Raw genomic sequence first — 18,083 nt, 5'->3', positions numbered from 1 at the left:
GAGGGGCCAGTGAATCCGGGAACTGCCATGCAGCAAGTGTGATAAGTCCCCAGGAGGACTTCCGAGGCCAGGCAGGAGGGAACAGCAGAGGGGACATGTCTGGGTTCTCAGGCTCCAAGGTACTTCAAGCTCTGTTAAGAGTCCAGGACTCCTACACCGTGCTTCCTCTCTGCTTTTCTACACTTAGAAGAAGTGCCTTCATAACTGCCTCCCCGTTTTGAGATCTGTTCCATGTTACCCCTCCTCAGGCCCAGACAATACATAAACACATGCGGAGAACACACTTTCAATGGCTGGCAGAGCCTCCTCCTTCATAGGCCTTTTTCACACCTGGAAACAAGTCTTAATTTCCTCACATGGCTGCATCACTAAACAATCAAGACATGTCTCCTTACCTGATTGATTTTCTCTCTCCAGCAAGGTGATAAAGCAGAGAGACTATTCCTGGGCCCAATTGCGAAGTTTCACCCATGGAATATATTGTTAATCTTAACGCCTGCTGAGGCAAATGAATAATATGCCAGTTTCTAGAGACTGAAAAGTGTTAAGAAGGTGATTAAAAGCTACCCTCTACATTCCTGCAAGAGGTACCATACAAACGAAATCAGATTTCCCCAAAGAAGCAATGCCATGATGGGATTTTCAAAAAGGCAATACACACACGGCTCAAAAATTCAAAAGCTACCCAAAGTCACAGGGTAAACCGCAAGTGCCCTCTATCCCCTGAACCCCACATTCCCACCACCGCCAGAGCCTCCCGGAGAAGGGCCAGCCTTGGCTCACATTTTACAAAAGTGATCTCAAGTTCTGAGTTTTAAAGAAAAATGTAAATGACATGTTTCTATGCTACTTAACAGAAATAGGATATTTCTAATGAACTCTTTAGCCTTCTAAAGGAGTTTATGAATTAATGAATCAGGCAACAGAGAAAAATAAAAATCACATACAACTGGGCTTAAGAACGCTCCATTCCCATGACATCCCGACCCCGCCCCCACCGTCGCTTCTCCCCCTGTGAGAAGGTACAAGAAAACCATTTTGATCAAGGAATGTTCTGGGAGTTTTCACAGGCGTTTGCAGAAAACACAGAAGCTTGGGCCCCCTTCAAAGCCTTCCGAGAGACCGATCTACTTTGCTCTCGTTTCTTACTTTCAACGTCCCCGTGCAAACCCCTGTGCTAGGCACAAAGCTCTGAAGTAAACATAGGTCAGACACAGCCAAGGTTTCCCTGAATACTCGTGCCCAGCACCTTTGGGGTGAGAGAGATGTGTGGGAGCCACGCTTGCACACCCCATTACCTTTAGCCAGCCACTTCTAAGACTTTTAAAGAACCAAATATAAGTCAGCTGCAAAGAGGCTTAAACACTAGAGCATACATCCAAGCGTGTGCCGTCCACTCTAAGTAGCATTCTGGTTTAAGGCCTTACGGGCAAGGGTCCCTGGAACTTCACCCCAGCGCTAGCTCTGGCAGTGCCATGCCTGCCCCTGAGGCACACCCCCAAGACAGGTTCATCTCCCACCTCGCCTGCCCGGTAATTAGAAACCTCCTGACACCCGCCTCTTCCATTAAGAATTTCCTGAGGATGAGGAACAAGTAGCAACCTCTCCTTCGCCCATTTCACCACCCCCAGCCTTCTGGAGGAATCACTTTGCATGTTAATTTACACCTACTCCTTTAGCAGCAAAATACCAACACATTTATGTGCAACCTCAGGAATGGGATTTTTCTTCTGGGAGAAACCTCCCTGAAGGCTGGGGCTTAACCCTTTACACACCAATCCTAATTGCAACTCATGTTTATTGCACTCTCGTGCTAAGCCTGGCAAGGTGCTAAAAGCTTCAATCCTTAATATAACCTACAAGAGGGGGACTGTAAGTTTCTCCATTTTTCATATGAGGAAACTGAGGCACAGAGTTGCATGTGGGTGTACAACACAGACCTCCTGAAATGAGGAGGGCTGCTTGCCACTCGGCTAATTATCCCTGACGGCAGTAGTTACTGAGTTCTTGCCTCTCTTCCATGGGTGTTCTGTCCTTGTCCTCACTGCCAAGCCCTCGGCTATCACTCCTTGCTGGTGCCAGGAGCCCCGCCTCTGCTGCCAAATTTGCACATCCTATCTGCAGATGGCTGTAAAGCGATAACCAAGCTGGGCCAGAATGAGTGCACAGGCTATGACTGGGCCACCGCACCCCTGCCGTCCCAAGTCCACTAACGTAAATGGGCTCTGGGACAGCAGCCTCTTCAGTTCAGTTGAAAAGATCATTTTGAGCATCTACTTCATACCAGGCACTGCTCTTGGTACAGGAGGCACAAAGACACATGCATCCGAGACCCTCAGGGAGATGTGGTCTAATGGGCAGATCAGGTCTCCCTGCAGTTGTTCTAGGTTCCGGCAGTTTTGGAGGTGCTTGCTACTCCAAGTGACCCTGAGAGCTGGTTAGAAATGCAATCTCTCAGACCCCCTCCCTGAGCTACCAAATCAGAATGTGCATTTCAGGAGATCCCCAGGGGAGGATTTGTACGCACGTGTGGTCTAGACAGTTTAAAGATACCCACAGTATGACCTTAGGATATGAAACGCACTATTATATTACGCCAAGTACTTAACTTGCACACTGGCTGAGATACGTTCCTTCTATCCTTACTTATGCCGCCCCTACTGCCACTTCTGCCCAATCCATATGACTTTACCTACCTACATGCTCTTTAGATAGCAATGAAGGAGTAACAGTCATAATGAACAGTCATGTTACAAAATGCACCCAATGTACGCAACTACAATGGAAATGTTTCCTGCTTTGTGTGCTGCGTTTCCAGAAACAATACGCTCCAGTTAGTCTTCCCCACACGTTTAACTTTTTAACCTTTTATTTTACACAGCTTGCATCTTTAGGTGCAGGCCCTTCGTTAGGTCTAGACCTGGCAGCAATGTGGCCTTCAGCCCCACCCTAGAACCGTAAAGGAGCCCACACCCGTGCCCGCATGCACAGTAAAGTGTGTCCCCACAGTTCTGTTCCTTCAAGGAAGTCTAGCAACAAGGGCAATTCCAGGAAAAGGGAAGAGAACTCAAATGTTCGAGTCACTGCTCATTTGGACATGGGGCAGTATTGCTTGCTCCCACAAAGCATCGTGTTGAGAAACCCATGCTTTCCCTCTGTCCCTGCTCCCAAGTGCCTCCCCAGGGCAGAATTGTGCTTTCTTCCTTCACATAGCAGGACGCTTTGCTGGAAAGAGACTCTTGCTGGGACCTCTGTGGGTCAAGGCCAGCAGCTCTTAGTAGACTTCAACTCTTCCAGCAACTCAAACTCTATGCAGGGTGACTCAGCAAGACCTCCCTTGCAGATGCTCCACACAGGATCACTCATGGGCAATCAGGAGCCGCAGGAAAGTGATTTGGATTTGTGCAGAGAGCGTTCTCCTCCCCTGGCCACTGCCCTACTCCAAATCACCCAAGAAACATGAGACGGCAACGCCCTCACCTTGACTCATCAGACCACAGGGTCTTTCAGTAATTAGGCCTGAATCCCAGCACAAATTAGATCTGATAATTTTCTAAAATTCTAATTGTATCAAACTCTGAGACCAGCAAGACAGACATTCTTCCCAGTTCAATAAAATTACTCAAAGAACTAATGAATGCTCTTGCTTAATTTCTCCCAAGATTGCCCTCTGGAAAGAAAGCAATCTGAAAAAAGAAATGTCTTCCAACAAAAGTTTAAAAAAAAAAAAAACCTAGCTGCTGAACCTGTGAGGTTATAGATTTGCGGGGGAAGTGTGGTACACTAGCAATAACACAGTCCTCATTTATTTCAAACATTAACATATATAACAGCACCAGATCGAGTTCATGAGGTTTCTTCTCAAATACCAACAATGGTGGTGGTAATATTTGTAACTTTTTTTTTCTTTCTTTTTTTTTTTTGAGACGGAGTCTCACTCTGTTGCCCAGGCTGGAGTGCAATGGCACGATCTCATCTCACTGCAACCTCCACCTCCTGGGCTCAAGCGAGTCTCCTGCCTCAGCCTCCCGAGTAGCTGGGACCCAGCTCTCTGCTAGGACCCAGCTCTCTGCTAGGACTACAGCTACTTGGGAGCTGTACTGTGCCACCACGCCCAGCTAATTTTTTGTATTTTTAGTAGAGACAGGGTTTCACCATATTGGCCAGGCTGGTCTCGAACTCCTGACCTCAGGTGATCTGCCTGCCTCGGCCTCCCAAAGTGCTGGGATTATAGGTATGAGCCACTGCACCTGGCCAATATTTGTAACTTCTATATGAATTTTTAAGAATACTGTAAAGTAAGTACTCTGAGTTCTCACAACAAATTTATTTTTATTGAGAAGCATAGTAAATAAAAGAAACTTTCAAAGAACAAGGACAGACATTTGCACATTGTTTCAATAAATGAGGCCATTTATCTTGCTCTAGTTCTGTTATGTCATTGTACCTTTGTTAGGCAGAGTCAATTCCCTTGATTTACAATTATTTTGTGAATTATATACACAGACTTAAAGACATTTATTTTCTAAGGAAAAAAAAGAAAAAACATTCAAGCATTTCTTAAGCAAAAATCCATCCAACCTTTTCAAGAACTATTTAATGGTATGGCTGCTATTGTTAATATAGTTTCAATACCGTTCGATTTTAACCCATCAGATTGAGTCAAAAAATAACATTTCTATGAGTATCTTTTCTCACTCTTCTTCTCAAAAATCCTTAACTCTTTCAGATAGGTTCTTCGTCGCATCACACTGAATAAAATAAACTCAAAGAAAATCAGAGCACCGAAATTAATAAATGTATGGCCCATTTCTAAAAACTTACATATAGCCTGACCAGGCCACCTTTGGGACACCACTGTGTCAGGTTAACTAAGGACAGATACCCCAGTTTGCATAAGCAAACCACACTGGGGAATTCACACAGGTCTGCCCTGAAAACCTAGTCACTTTCTTGGGCATCATCACAGAGAATAATGTCCCCTTCAGTCAGAAACCCTCAAATCACCACAAAAAGAAACCTCGACTCTTCAACTTTCTTTGCCCTAACTGGTCTGGATGGAGAATTGACTCCCATCCCCCAGTGCCAGCAGTGAACATGAAATTCAGGACAATGCAGTGGCGTTGCAGGTGAGCTGTGGCTCATATGTCTAAACCTAGTGTGTTTCGCAAACTCCAAGTTGCCACCAGGAATTTTTCTTGTAATGAAATAGAAAAGAATAAAAATTATCTCAGTGTATCACAGACAGTAAAAATGAGTACTGTTTCATAAAAATTTTCATTTTATCTATATATCAATATGTGTGCCTCTGTGTGTGTACTTGATCACAATGTAAATTTAGTTCTTATTGTAGACTGCTGTCAAAGAGGTTTAAAAACTGCCATCCTCGGGAACACCCAGTGAGTACCAGTGTGTGCGGGTAACCAGTAGTCCCATCCCAAACAGCCCAGAGAAAGGCTTTCCCAGCACCGGGCTTCCAGAATCCTGTGCTAAGCTGACAGTACAGAAGAGGCAGCCAACAGGGCTCTGAATCCCAAGTGCCTGAAGGAGGAATGAAACAATCTCACCAGAGAGGAAAGGACAGCTGTGACAGTCACCCTCCCTGAACAAGACCACTGAGACCAGGGATGGACATCTTCCAAGCTAACCTATGGTGCAGGTAAGAATGGGAAGCTGCATTTTTAGATAACTATCCATTAGAAACCAGGACGACATATGAACAGAGCATCTTGGTAGCCTTGGATGCTCAAGGATGAGAAACCTTGGGCAAATCAGGCAAAAATTCTCAACCACAGGACAAGACAAACTGGCCCAAAGCTTCCTTAGCTACAGAGTAAGTAAGAAGAAACTGTAATTCTACCCCATCTGGGAACATTAGGAAAAAGGCAACATTCTGATACTCTGATTTCAGTAGAACCGGATTCTTCCAAAAATATAAATGTCAAAGTCACCCATTCACAGTATAATTTGTACCAAAGTGCAAAATGGGGTACATATGTGTGCCAAAGAACAAAATCCACCAGAAGTGAGCTGCCAGGGCAAAATTATAACAGAAACTTAAAATAACATATTGTCCCATCCACCTGCCAAAACATTAGCTCAAAGACATTCCTCCTTTAAATAGTTTTACTTATTATAAGAATAATCATTCAATAAATATTTCTTGAGCACTATTTTAGGTGCCACAAACACTGCAGTGAGAAAAACAAAGTCCAATTTTTCCAGTCTTTTCTTTCTGTGCAAATACATATATCTCATTAAGATAACACCGAACATGGAAAATTGCACGCAGATGGTTTCACGTTTAACATTAAAGTTTCTCCCATAAAATCAAATCTTCTTTGAAAACACCATTCTTACTGGCTACATAATATTCTAACATGGAAATGGTATCATGATTTACTGAAAGACACTCCCAAATGCTTACCACAAGATAAAAACACAAAGGAGAGACATCATTAAATAGAACGTTAGACCTAGATTCAGAGCCTTAAGGAAAAGGAAGAAAAAAAAGGAAAATACAATCTTACGAATCCCAGAGACCCCACTATTTTCCTCCACAGGGATGAATATTCACGTCCACACCACTGGCCACATCAAGCTCTAATTTGTGCATCTCCCTTTATAAGCCCCACTCCCTCTTTGATCGAAGAGAACATTGTCTGCACAGAACAATACGTTTTCATTTCAATTTCCCTTCTTTTCAGGAAAGGAAATGTTTGCACTTCAAAGGGTTTCTTTGAAGAGTAGCCCTTCAGCTCTGGCCCGTCCAGGTTGGGCGTTACGTGGACTCAGCGGGGTGTGTGGAGTCTGGGCGGCTGCCCACCGAAGTCACTCTCAAGGCCAGCTCCTTCAAGGAGAGGGTCTGGGGCCGGAGTAGAAAAAACAAACACATGGAAAAATACTCAAGGCTTTTGATCATGACCTTCAGAGGCCCGTTTTCACACATAACATAGACTTACAGTTCAGGGAAACTGAGGTACACATGATGGGGAGCTGAGGACAATGACGTAGTAGCTTCTAAGAACAAAATCCTTCCAGAAACCAGACTCGCTTAGCAAGGACCCCATTCTGGGCCAGGAAAGGGGAGAGCCACTCTCAGTTACAGCTATTATGGCGAAGGGACCACCTAAGCGGACTTAAGCAGGGAAGCGAGATCCAAACTTCACTACCTGCACCAGTTTTAAAACCTTTCCCTAGGAACTTTTGAGAACAGTCATTGGCAAACAGCAAACTTCACATGGCAAAATTTCACATTTTATTTCTTCCGTAGCCCACTGGTAGGGGCCAAGAGGCTCATTAAAAGGCAAGTCTAACAACCGCATGAAGCATCCAAGAGCTCACTGATACGGGGCCGGTGCTGTTTCCCTCAATCACGCTCCAGGCCCCATCCTTAACCTCTGCCAAGTCCAGGAAGCAAGAGGTATAGACCAGACAAGAGTGGGCCTGCAACATTTCTTTTCAAGTCTCAAACAAGTTCTGGATATTTATTAACGATCTCCACCCTTCCCCACCCGGAGGATATGCACCACAAAGGCACCACCAAGGCTGGTTAAGTCCCCCTGCTCGGTGGGCACCTGCCCAAGGGGTGGGCAGGAGCATGAAAGACCGCCAGCTCCAGACAGGGGCCGGCTCCTCCCACAGCCCCAGGACTCGGCTGTGGGGCTCCTGACTAGTGTGTGGGTGGTGGAGGGACCACGGGTCTGGGTGGCCAGGTCACCAGAGCTGAAGGAGCTGAAGGAGAAAGTCTTCCCACCACCTTTCTGGTTGATCACTCAGTCTGAGCTGGAATTATGAATGGGTTTTATTTTCTCCTTCTTTTAATTTTCTGTAGTTTCCAAATTTTCCACAACAAACATTCTAACTTTTAGAAACACTTTTTCTTAAAAAGGCTTATGAGGTAGAAAATTACAGCTCTTTTGAAAGAACCCCCACACTGCACAACTCCTTCCCCAAAAACACTTAGCTATAAAGGACATTATGTGGATGACTGCAAGTCAAATATGGACTGTGGCCTAGATTGCAGGGTTGTATTAATGTTAAATTTCCTGACTTTGCTATTGTACCGTGGTTATGTGAGAGAAGGTCCTTGTTCTTAGGAAATATACACTGAAGTATAGAGGGCAAATAAAAGGGCATGACGTCTTCGGCTTACTCTCAAATGGTTCAGAAAAAAATGTATGTGTCTGTGTGCATGTGAGTTTGTGTGTGGGTGGAGAGAGAATGGAAGGAGGCAAAACATAAACCACCTGTGCATCTGAGAGAGGGTACTCAGGAGTTCCTTGCACTCCTGCAACTTTTCTTTCTTTCTTTTTTTTTTTGAGACAGTATCTCACTCTGTTACCCAGGCTGGAGTGCAGTGGTGTGATCTCGGCTCACTGCAACCTCCGCCTCCCAGGTTCAAGTGATTCCTGTGTCTCAGCCTCCCGAGTAGCTGTGACTACAGGCATGCACCACCAACACCAGGCTAACTTTTGTATTCTTCATAGACATGAGTTTCACCATGTTGGCCAGGGCTGGTCTCAAACTCCTGGCCTCAAGTGATCTGTTTGCCTCGGCCTCCCAAAGTGCTGGGATTACAGGCATGAGCCACCATGTCTGGCCTCTGCAACTTTTCTTCAAGTTTGAAGTGTTATCCAAAAACTGCTGAAAAAGAAAAGGGGAAAAGGAGAAGGACAAAAGGGGTGAGGGAAGAGTTCTCCTAACTCTAACTGCCAGTCTTTCCCAGGGGGCCTTCATGGGGTCCCAGAAACTACACCCTAACGCCCCCAGCTCCTGGACCAGGCCTCATCCCAAGGGAGGGCAGGAGGCGTCCCTGACACTGTGGAAAAGCTGCGGGCCAGGAAGACACACCCAAGTCACTTTAGGGAAGATGGGCCCTTGCTGCAGGCCCTGGTGTGGACAGGTCCTGCCCCAGCCTCTCTGAGAGTGTTAAAGATGCATCCTCTAAGGAAAGGGGGCACCTCTGCAAGATATTGTAGAAATCAGCAAAGCCAAGCCAAGGGCAGGATGACGGCGGCCACTGGCCTTAAGAAGGATGGAATACAGAAAAGGAAGCTGACTTTCCCCTATGAACAGTCTCTGGTTTCCACAAGACCCCCTGCAAAGGGGTCTCCCCAGGTGGAGATGGAGGTGGAGTGTGGGCATGGCTGGATGGTGACAAATCAAACAAGGCTCCGTTGTGGTCTGGGCAGGAGGCATTGCATCCAGCCAAAGGCTGGTGATGTAAATGCCAAACTACTGACCCAGAAAGAATGCAGCCCAGCCTCTGTCACACACACCGGCTCCTGACACTGGCCACGTCCCAACGCAGCTGCCCCAAGGACCTCAGGGCTCCAGCTGTGCCAGGTGCCTGGACTTGGGTGGGGAAGACCTGCGTTCAGAGACAGCAGAGGGAAATCAGGGCAAAGAGAGGGGAGGCAGGGTGCCATGCAGCATTGGGGCGGGTGACCGGTGCCAGCATCACCTGGACTCAGCCAGAAACAGAGGGACGCAGGCAGATGGGCTTCAGATCTGTCTGCCTTCCACTCACTGTACACGGGGTAGGCCAGGCCAGGCCTATCCCAAAACAGACTGGAGTCCAGGTACAGGCAGACATCTGGGTTCCAATCTTCACTCTGCCACTGACTGCCTACCTGTGTGCCCGTGGGCCACCTGCCTCCCCCTCTCCCCATCAGTCAAAGCAGAAGGGCCAACCCCACTGGGTGATTAGGAGGATTCAAATGAAACATAGATAAAGTGCAGAGTACATGGTGAGCACTAAATACGTGCTTGCAATGATTGATCTTACCTAGCCCCGGGGCCCCTCCCTTCGTTCCTACTTGGCCTAACAGACTTTGGCTAATGGCACTCGGTAGGCAGACAAGATGCAGAGAAGGACACTTTGAAGACGTTCGTAACAGATCAACTCCAGCCACTTTGTGGGGAGGATGAGCCCCTGCCTTCCCACTGCTGCCCCCAGGTGGGTGTTGCCCACCACCCCTGTCCTGTATGGAGGCATCCTATCCTACTGACCCAAGCACGGGATGAGTGAGGTGGGAAACACACAGCCCAGAGTTTCAGCTTTTCAGCTTTGCTTTCTCTAAAACCCAAGGGCTTCAGAGTAATTTGAACAAAATGTTTGGGATGACTATAGCCAGGGCAGTCACTCCCGTCCTGCCCCCCACAAAACACACACACATGCACATACACATATACATACACATACACATACACATACACACACACAGCAAACACTAAGAAAGGGGCTCAGAGCTCTGTTTCCCAGGGGTCCTAGAAGTCACTGAGCCCAAGGTGCATGAGTCTGAGACCTAGGCAAACCTGCACCCCATGCTCAGGGAGACACCAGGATCCCAAAGAGAGATGGCTTCAAGTCCATCCAGGCAGTCAGAGCCAAAACAGCCCAGAGACTATTGTTCCTTCCCTCAGACCTGGGACCAGATGGGATGGTGAACCTGTCAGCAGATGCCTCAGAGGCACACATCCTCCTCCAGCACCCTGGGACTATGTCTGCCCCTTCTAATTTAGACACACACCCAAGGAAAGACCACAACATTTTAATGCCTTGGTAAAATGAGAGAGTGAAATTAAGTTGTTATAAAAATTATTTTTCTCAGGGCTAGGCTAAGTGGCTCACGACCACAAACCTAGCACTTTAGGGAGGCGAGGCAGGCGGATCACTTGAGGCCAGGAGTTTGAGACCAGACTGGGCAACATAATGAGATCCCTTCTCTACCAAAAAATAAAAAATAAAAATTAGCCAGGTGTGGTGGTACACACCTGTGGTTCCAGGTACCTGAGAGCCTGAGGTGGGAGGACTGATTGATCCCAGGAGGTGGAGGCTAATACAAGCTGTGACTGCACCACTGCACTCCAGGCTGGGTGACAGAGTGTGACCTTATCTCAAAATAGATATGTATTTTTCTCCCACACCTAAATCAAGGAACTGAGCCTTCTTTCCAGTATAATAGTTAACACTTATACGCAACATTTAGACTTCTGCCAGAGGCTGTGTTAAATCCGTAACATGGATTATCTCATTTAAATCCTCTCAGTCCTATAAGGTAGGCACTAGAAGCCAATTATTATGCAAACAATAGGAAAAAGAATTTAAATGTGGTTCCGAGGAATATCTCAGAAAAGACACTTACCCTGTAAGTGGAACCCACTCTGGGGCTCTGCTCTTTCTGCCAGTAGGGGTCATGATGTCTCCTTTGACCCCACAGCATAGAGGCCCCATAACCTCATGTTGCAGAGGCCCCATACCAAGCAGAGGCCACTCCCGGAGTCACCACTGCTAGATGGTTTCTACGACGCAGAACTCACTGTGCAGGACACGGGAGTGTGGGATCCACTTTTAAAGAAACAGGAAAGCAGCTGGTTGTCCTCACAGCCAAGAACCCGATCTGAACAAATATTCTGAAGAAAGCACTGCAGTAGGAATATGGAAAGCTAGGAAACAAAATTGCTATGCCCTCTGTGCCCCCAGAAAAGGGAGGGGGGCAAGGGGACAATCAGAAAAAAATGGAAAGACAATGTAGCCAGACATAGTCCTACTAGAAGAAGGGACATCCTCTCCCACCTCCAAATAAACCCCCAGGTTTCCTTGCGCTTGATTTTTGGTTGCCACTGTCAGAAATTTTTGGTTGCCATGGTCAGAATTGCAGGCTGCTAACAAAACGACTGATCTCAAGAGAGAAATGTAAATGCATGGACTTGGTGCCTTGATTCTTTCAAAGAACACTATGGACTCCATGCTTCCTAACTTCACTACTATGAGGCTGAGAGGGGCAGGCTCTCCCAATATACAGATGGAGCCAGTATGTAAGGTTCACGAAGTCTAAATTACTTCAGAGAGAAGCAAAGCCAGAGAAGCCAGGAGCGGTGCTGTTCCCGGTACTGGTCCCAACTCCCCTCAAAGCAGCATCCTTCGTTTCGGGGCAGATAATCATCCCATTCTGCATTGAAGCTGTGAAGGCCTCTTTCCTCAGTCACACGGCTCTGACTCCAGTTATCCAGTGTGTTCACCAAATGCAATACCTGCCATTCCCCACTGTTCCTGACAGTAACTAGAGGAAAAAAGCCCAATGAAAGCCACTGGGTGTGGGAGGAAGGGCAAACCGCAGACCAGCCAGAATCTGGTCCAAAGCCCAGAAATGTCTTTTCTGCAGTCCATGTTCCTGGGTGACCAAATCCCGACCAGTGGGCCAAGTAAACGGCACCCCCTGGGTCTGCCAACGCTGCACATCTGAACGAATGCCTCGGGAGAGAAATGAACACGGCTAGCAAGCCACCAAATAATTTCCCCAGTTTGATGCCCATCCTTCTGGTAATTCCATTTGGCAAATGTACTAAGCCTGGATTGACAGATCATGGGAGTGGGGGAGGAGGCAGATTATGGCAAAACAAAAAGGGAGGCCACGAAAGTTTATCACAAGGCAGATAATCTGCCACAAATGAAGCTACTACTCTGTTCCCTCACTGGAAGGGAGGTCTAAACCCTGGGGTGGATAGCAGGTTGGCCAGGGATCTGATGCCTCCCCACCCAAGGCCTGGGAAACCTGAGGATAGGCAGATGTCCTGAAGATCCAGGAATACCCTAGGACCTTTGAACCCCACGTTTGGAGGGTCCCTATCCCACAGGACAAGCCCACCGCCAGGCGGCCCACTAGAAGGCCGCAGGGGAGCAAACGGAGGCCAGGGGCAGCAAGGAGACAGAGGCTGAAGAGACCCCCCAGATTTGGCGAGAGGAGCTAGTAAAGCTAGGTGAAGGCGAAGGAGGCCAGCAGCCTGGACGGGTGGCTGCAACACACAGGCAGGCACCTGAGAGGGGCCCCAAGAAGATACGTCTTCCAGCCCTGACCCTGGGGATGAGAGTTCTAAAAAGGTCAGTTGTGACTTTCAAAAAGTCCCTCTTCCATCCAACAAGTTCTTTGCTCAGCCTTCCCATCTCATTAATACAGCAACTCTGATGTGCTTGGAGTCATATTTGACCTTTCTCATCCTTCCATGAATCCACCGGCCAATCCTATTGGATCTGCCTTTAAAATCTATCCAGGTCTGCAGGGGCCAACTATACAGAAAAACACCACATTCCATCGGAAGGTCTTGCTTGGAGTGAGGACCAAGAGGCAGGTGGAGTGATAGGCATCTCTGAAGATGCCTCTGGAAGAGATAACTCCGAGACTCAAGTATCTCCAAGGTTAGAGGGAAACAATATTTTTCTCCATAACAAGGATGCACTTATTCACATTTCAAATCTGTCCCTAGGATTAATAGCAATCCCTCCAAATACATGGTTGATAATGAGAAAGGATTAATTTAATTGGACATAATTCTGAGCCCTCCAACATAATTACCTATTTGTATGGACTTTGGTTAAAATAAACTACATACCAGAATAATCAATCAACATGTATTTCATTCCATCAAAGAATGAGTTCTTCTACCAAACAGAAAATTGAAACTCCCTGAAGTCAACAATCTTGTCTTTCAAGCCTTTTTTTTTTTTTTTTTTTCTCACCTAAAGCTGGTAATCACATGCACAGGAGCACGTGGCTCTAGGATCCAGACCCAGACATGGGAGTACATTTCTGATCTACTTATTAAGCCCTGTCCTCTTTACTCAAAACTCCTTTGACATCCTATGAATTTTACCTTTATAATAATTAAACATGATCGTAATATGCTAAACCTATTTTTAAATCCATTTTAATCTATTGTTGACCTTTCCCCTAAGTTTCTATTCTGTTCGTGTGACTTAAATAAGACTTTTTGTTTTAATAACAGGAGGGTGTGTTCATATAAAAATCATGATAATTTCCACTGAGACCAACTAAAAATACCAGAGGAATAAATGCATCATGGTTTCCTATTATCTGAACCAAACATAAAGGACAAGAAATGTTAGGAAAAATCCCAGATAAACTATAATTCGAATTAAATACAATTAGGGCATTCGGCCAGAGGCCGACATACACAATTCTACTAGTCGAACGTAAGTAAGATAAAAGGCACATTTTTTAGGGAGATACACCTGGGATTGAAATCTCAACCATCTGGTAACTATGTCTGGACTAAAACCCAACACATGAGGGCATGGCGGTGATGACGTGAGTATTGGGAAATGTAGGTTATTTATTTTTTTTTTTCCTGAAGGCATATGTCTGACTATCCTAGTCACACAAGTCAAACACAACTGCTGTCTGGTTCCCCCATCCCCTGGAAAGGGTCAGGAGCTGAACCAGCAGGCTGCTGTAGTGCTACAGTGCAGGCGCCGCTCTGTGTACGCGCAGGTTTTAGAATGACTCTGACCAGCCCATGCCTGGGAAGTTTTCTAATATGCAGAAAGGAACACCCTGAGAATATGGTGTCTTGCTAAAGGCGGAAGAACTTCCTCTCATTCCAAACCACGTGGAGGGCTTGAGGAACCCGGCCTTTTCAGGCCACACTGGGTCACAAAGAATCCCACCTAGGGGAGACTTCCTCGAAGCAATCTTGGGGACCCAGACGAGAGGTGCAGGCGGCGCGTCCCAGGTTCTAGGGACAAGCGGAGGGCCAGGCGCTCTAGGTCAGGGCGACCACCGGGCGGGGACGGCAGCAGAGTCCCCGGGCCGGCCACCTGCCGCGGGACCACCCTCCGGGCGGCCGGGCAGGGACCCCACCCGCGACTGATGACACATCCCCGGACCTCGTGGCGGGGCGGGGTGCTCTGCACCGCGCCATGTAAGGGAAGGTCTCCTCGCCGCCAGCGGGCTCCGGATGCCTCCCAGGCTGGCCCCCGTGCCCGCCGCCCGCCGCCCGCCTACGCACCCCGACCACCCCGTGCGTAGCGGCGCGCGGGTCCCCGGACAGGCGCGCGGAGCAGGCATCGCCAGGTCGCCCACGCTTACTCACTTGGTGTTGCATCATGCACCACGCCGCGGTTTCAGGGAGCCAAAATGGACTCCGTGGAGGCGACAGCCGCATGGGCACCAGCCCCGCGCGCCCACCCCGGGGCCCGCCCGGCCCTGGTCCTGGCCCTTCCCGGAGGATGGCAGCGTTCCCGGCGCCGGGGCCCTCGCCACTCCCGCGCCGCTGTCCCGCGGCCCCACGCGGCGCCGGGGCCCCCTCCGTGATGACCCGGGCCCAAGGAGCTGCCCCCTGCGTTGGCGGGGCCGGGCACTCACCGAGCCGGCGGCGGCGGGGCTACGGCAGGATCGCGGACGGACAGACTGTCGGACGCGCTCAAGGACCAACGGACCCTCGGCCGGGGAGACCGGGCGGGGCAGGGCGGGGCGGGGGCGCGGCGCGCGGGGAGCGGAGTGGAGGCTGCGGTTAGCGGGAGCCCGAGGCCGCGCGCGCCCGCCAGGTAGTTGACCCGCTGCTCACACCTGCCTGCGCGGACTGAATGGGCGCCGAGGGCTGGCGGGTCCCGGCGCCAGGTTTCATCAGCAGTGCGCCCGGCCCCCGCCCCTCGCACTCCGCGCCCGGCGCCCCGCGCCCGCCCCCGGACCAGGCAGCCCTGGCCCGCTCGGCCGCGTCATCGCCGGGCACCAATGGGAGCGCGGCGCGGCGGCGGCTGCCAGCCCAGAGGCTGAGGCCGGGGACCAACGCGCCCTTGGTGGGCGGGGCGGCTGAGTCTTCGCGCGCCCAGCGCCCCAACCTGGGGTTCCCGCGGCGGGCGCGGGGGCGGGCTGCGCCTTCGCTCGCCTTCGCAGTAGCTCCGTAGGCGTGTGGCCGTTTCTCCGCCAATCTGAGAGCACCGCGCCACAGCATCCTGTGGTCCCCTGCAGATCCCACAGCGCCCGGGCCAGAACTAGTGCCGCAGGTCCGGCCGTGCCAAACCCCTCCCGGCGGGCCCCAGGGAGCTCACACGGAACTCGAGACCAGTTTTCCTTCTCCAAAATAAAAGATTTGGTATGCACTTAAAGGGTTTAAATTGTTTTCTTTTCTTTTTAGAGACAGAGTGTTACTGTGTTGCCCGGGCTGGAGCGCAGTTCACCTTAACCTCGAAATCCTGGCCTCAAGCGATCCTCTCGCCTGGGCCTCCCAAAGCGCCCTAGCATTACAGGCCTGAAACACTGCACCGGCCTAAAAATTATTATAAATCTTCATGTCTTTGTTATTGGATTATTTTATTGCTATTCCCTTGCCCTTGCTAATACCTTATCCTTGCCAGTTGTCAGAAGAGCCCCAAAGCTTGAATCTACCTGTGCCCCCTTGGCAGTGGCAAATGCACAAACGGCTAGTCACAACGGCTCACTTTTGCACTTACCCCCAGGAAGTGGCAGAAACTTCAGTCCTGAATCACACCGTGCTCACCTTTTAAGCTCCCTCCTTGTCTCCTTTTGTACCAAAAGTCAAGCGAGAATCATAATCTTTAAAGATCCAGTGATCTGGGACTTGGGATAGGTAAGCAGGGCATAAATTAATACTGCCATCCTTCTTCTATCTTGTAGGAAAACAGAAAAACAGTGGACGGTGTCCGTGGTCTTTGAATCCTTTCTACAGGTGCTTCTCAAATGTCAGCTGCTGAACTATTACCTTGGAATTAGACTAGCAAGTTATAAAGTACATAACTGCATGGTGCTAGCTTCAGAAAAAGTGTTTTGTTGTTGTTGCTGTCGTCATTTGTTTGTTTTTTAGAGACAGGGGTCTCACTCTGTCACCCAGGCCAGAATGCAGTGGTACAATCATAGCTCACTGTAACTTCAAATTCCTAGGCTCAAGCTATCCTCCTGCCTCAGCATCCCAAGTAGATGGAACTACAGGCTCGTGTCATCACACCTAGTTAATATTTTTTCTATATATAGACACGGGTTTTTGATATGTTGCATAGGCTGGCCTCAAATACCAGCTGTCTAGCGATCATTTTGCCTCAACCTCCCCTAGCATCTGAGACTACAGGGATGAGCCACCATGCCCGTCCCCAGAAAGAGTTTTAATGAACACATGCAGATGGCTTAGCAGTTGTAAAATGCATTTTTGTCTTTGTTTTAGAGACTGGGTCTCACTCTGTCACCAAGTTGGAGTGCAGTGGCAACATCATAGCTCACTGCAGACTTGTACTCCTAGGCTCAAGCGATCCCCTCACTTTAGCCTCCCCAGTAGCTGGAAATATACTGCCCAGCTTTGTAATGTGCTTTGAACAGTGCTTGACATCTTAGTAAGCCACTATATATGCTTTGTTTTAAAGCAACGAATCTGGCCTGTCACGGTGGCTCACGCCTGTAATCCCAACACTTTGGGAGGGCAAGGCGGCCAGATCATGAGGTCAGCAGATTGACACCATCCTGGCCAACATGGTGAAACTCTGTCTCTACTGAAAATACAAAAATGATCTGGGCATGGTGGCGCACACCTGTAGTCCCAACTACTCGGGAGGCTGAGGCAGGAGAATCGCTTGAACCCAGGAGGTGGAGGTTGCAGTGAGCCAAGATCACACCACTACACCCCAGCCTGGTGACAGAGTGAGACTCCGTCTCAAAAATAAAAATAAAAATAAATAAAAAATAAATAAAACAATATATCTTAGTTCAATTGCATAGTGGTGAAATGATGCGCTCCACTCACAGAAGGAGATCTCCCAGATCCCACGCAGCCTACTCTGCCTGCTGAGGCTACAGTAAGCATGTCCCCTTCTCACAAGAGAGAAGCCTGGTAGGATTAAAGACCACCTGCTTTGCCCTTGGCACCAGATCAGGATTTGAATCTGAACTCTTCCAGTTCATTTGCCTTGAGAGCTTCTGCAAACTATTTCACTCCTGTTTGGAGCTTGTAAATCTTATATTCTTAGGAAAAAAATCTATGCCTTGGTGTTTGAAATATGACTGTGGAATTTTCTCTTTCTGCCTATCTGTCTTTCTTTTTCTCTTTGCTGACTTCTAGCAGTAAAATAGAATTTCGTAGATTGTAGAGATGCTCTCCTTGGGCAACACAGAGTGCCAACATGAAGTTAATGTTTGTAAATTCTGAGAGCAAGTGCTCCAGGCCCTGATGGGAGTATGGATGAAATTTAACCCAGGAGATTTTTAGCACTGTGCTCTGTTTAGCAATCCCACTCAGCAAGGTCCTGCCTTTAAAAAGACAATAAGACAAGCCCC

General features: G+C 48.5%; 1 protein-coding gene across 4 annotated transcripts in view; it reads right to left on the bottom strand.

Annotated features, from left to right (window-relative positions):
• SLC7A1 (solute carrier family 7 member 1) overlaps positions 1–15,609 on the bottom strand; it is an 81,914-nt gene extending 66,305 nt beyond the window's left edge. Inside the window, exon 1 of one of the 4 annotated variants that reach the window (XM_030818578.1) lies at positions 15,168–15,609. The gene's annotated coding sequence lies outside the window, so the exon portion shown is untranslated. Of the gene's footprint in view, positions 1–6,530; positions 6,614–15,167 lie in introns of those variants that run through there. The other 3 variants (XM_030818575.1, XM_030818577.1, XM_003270227.4) reach the window with 3 other exon arrangements.
• Positions 15,610–18,083: the final 2,474 nt, after the last annotated feature.

This window comes from Nomascus leucogenys, chromosome 9, assembly GCF_006542625.1.
Source record: "Nomascus leucogenys isolate Asia chromosome 9, Asia_NLE_v1, whole genome shotgun sequence".
NCBI lineage: Eukaryota > Metazoa > Chordata > Mammalia > Primates > Hylobatidae > Nomascus > Nomascus leucogenys.
The sequence above is the reverse complement of the archived record's forward strand: the minus strand, read 5'-3'. Positions and strand labels throughout refer to the sequence as shown.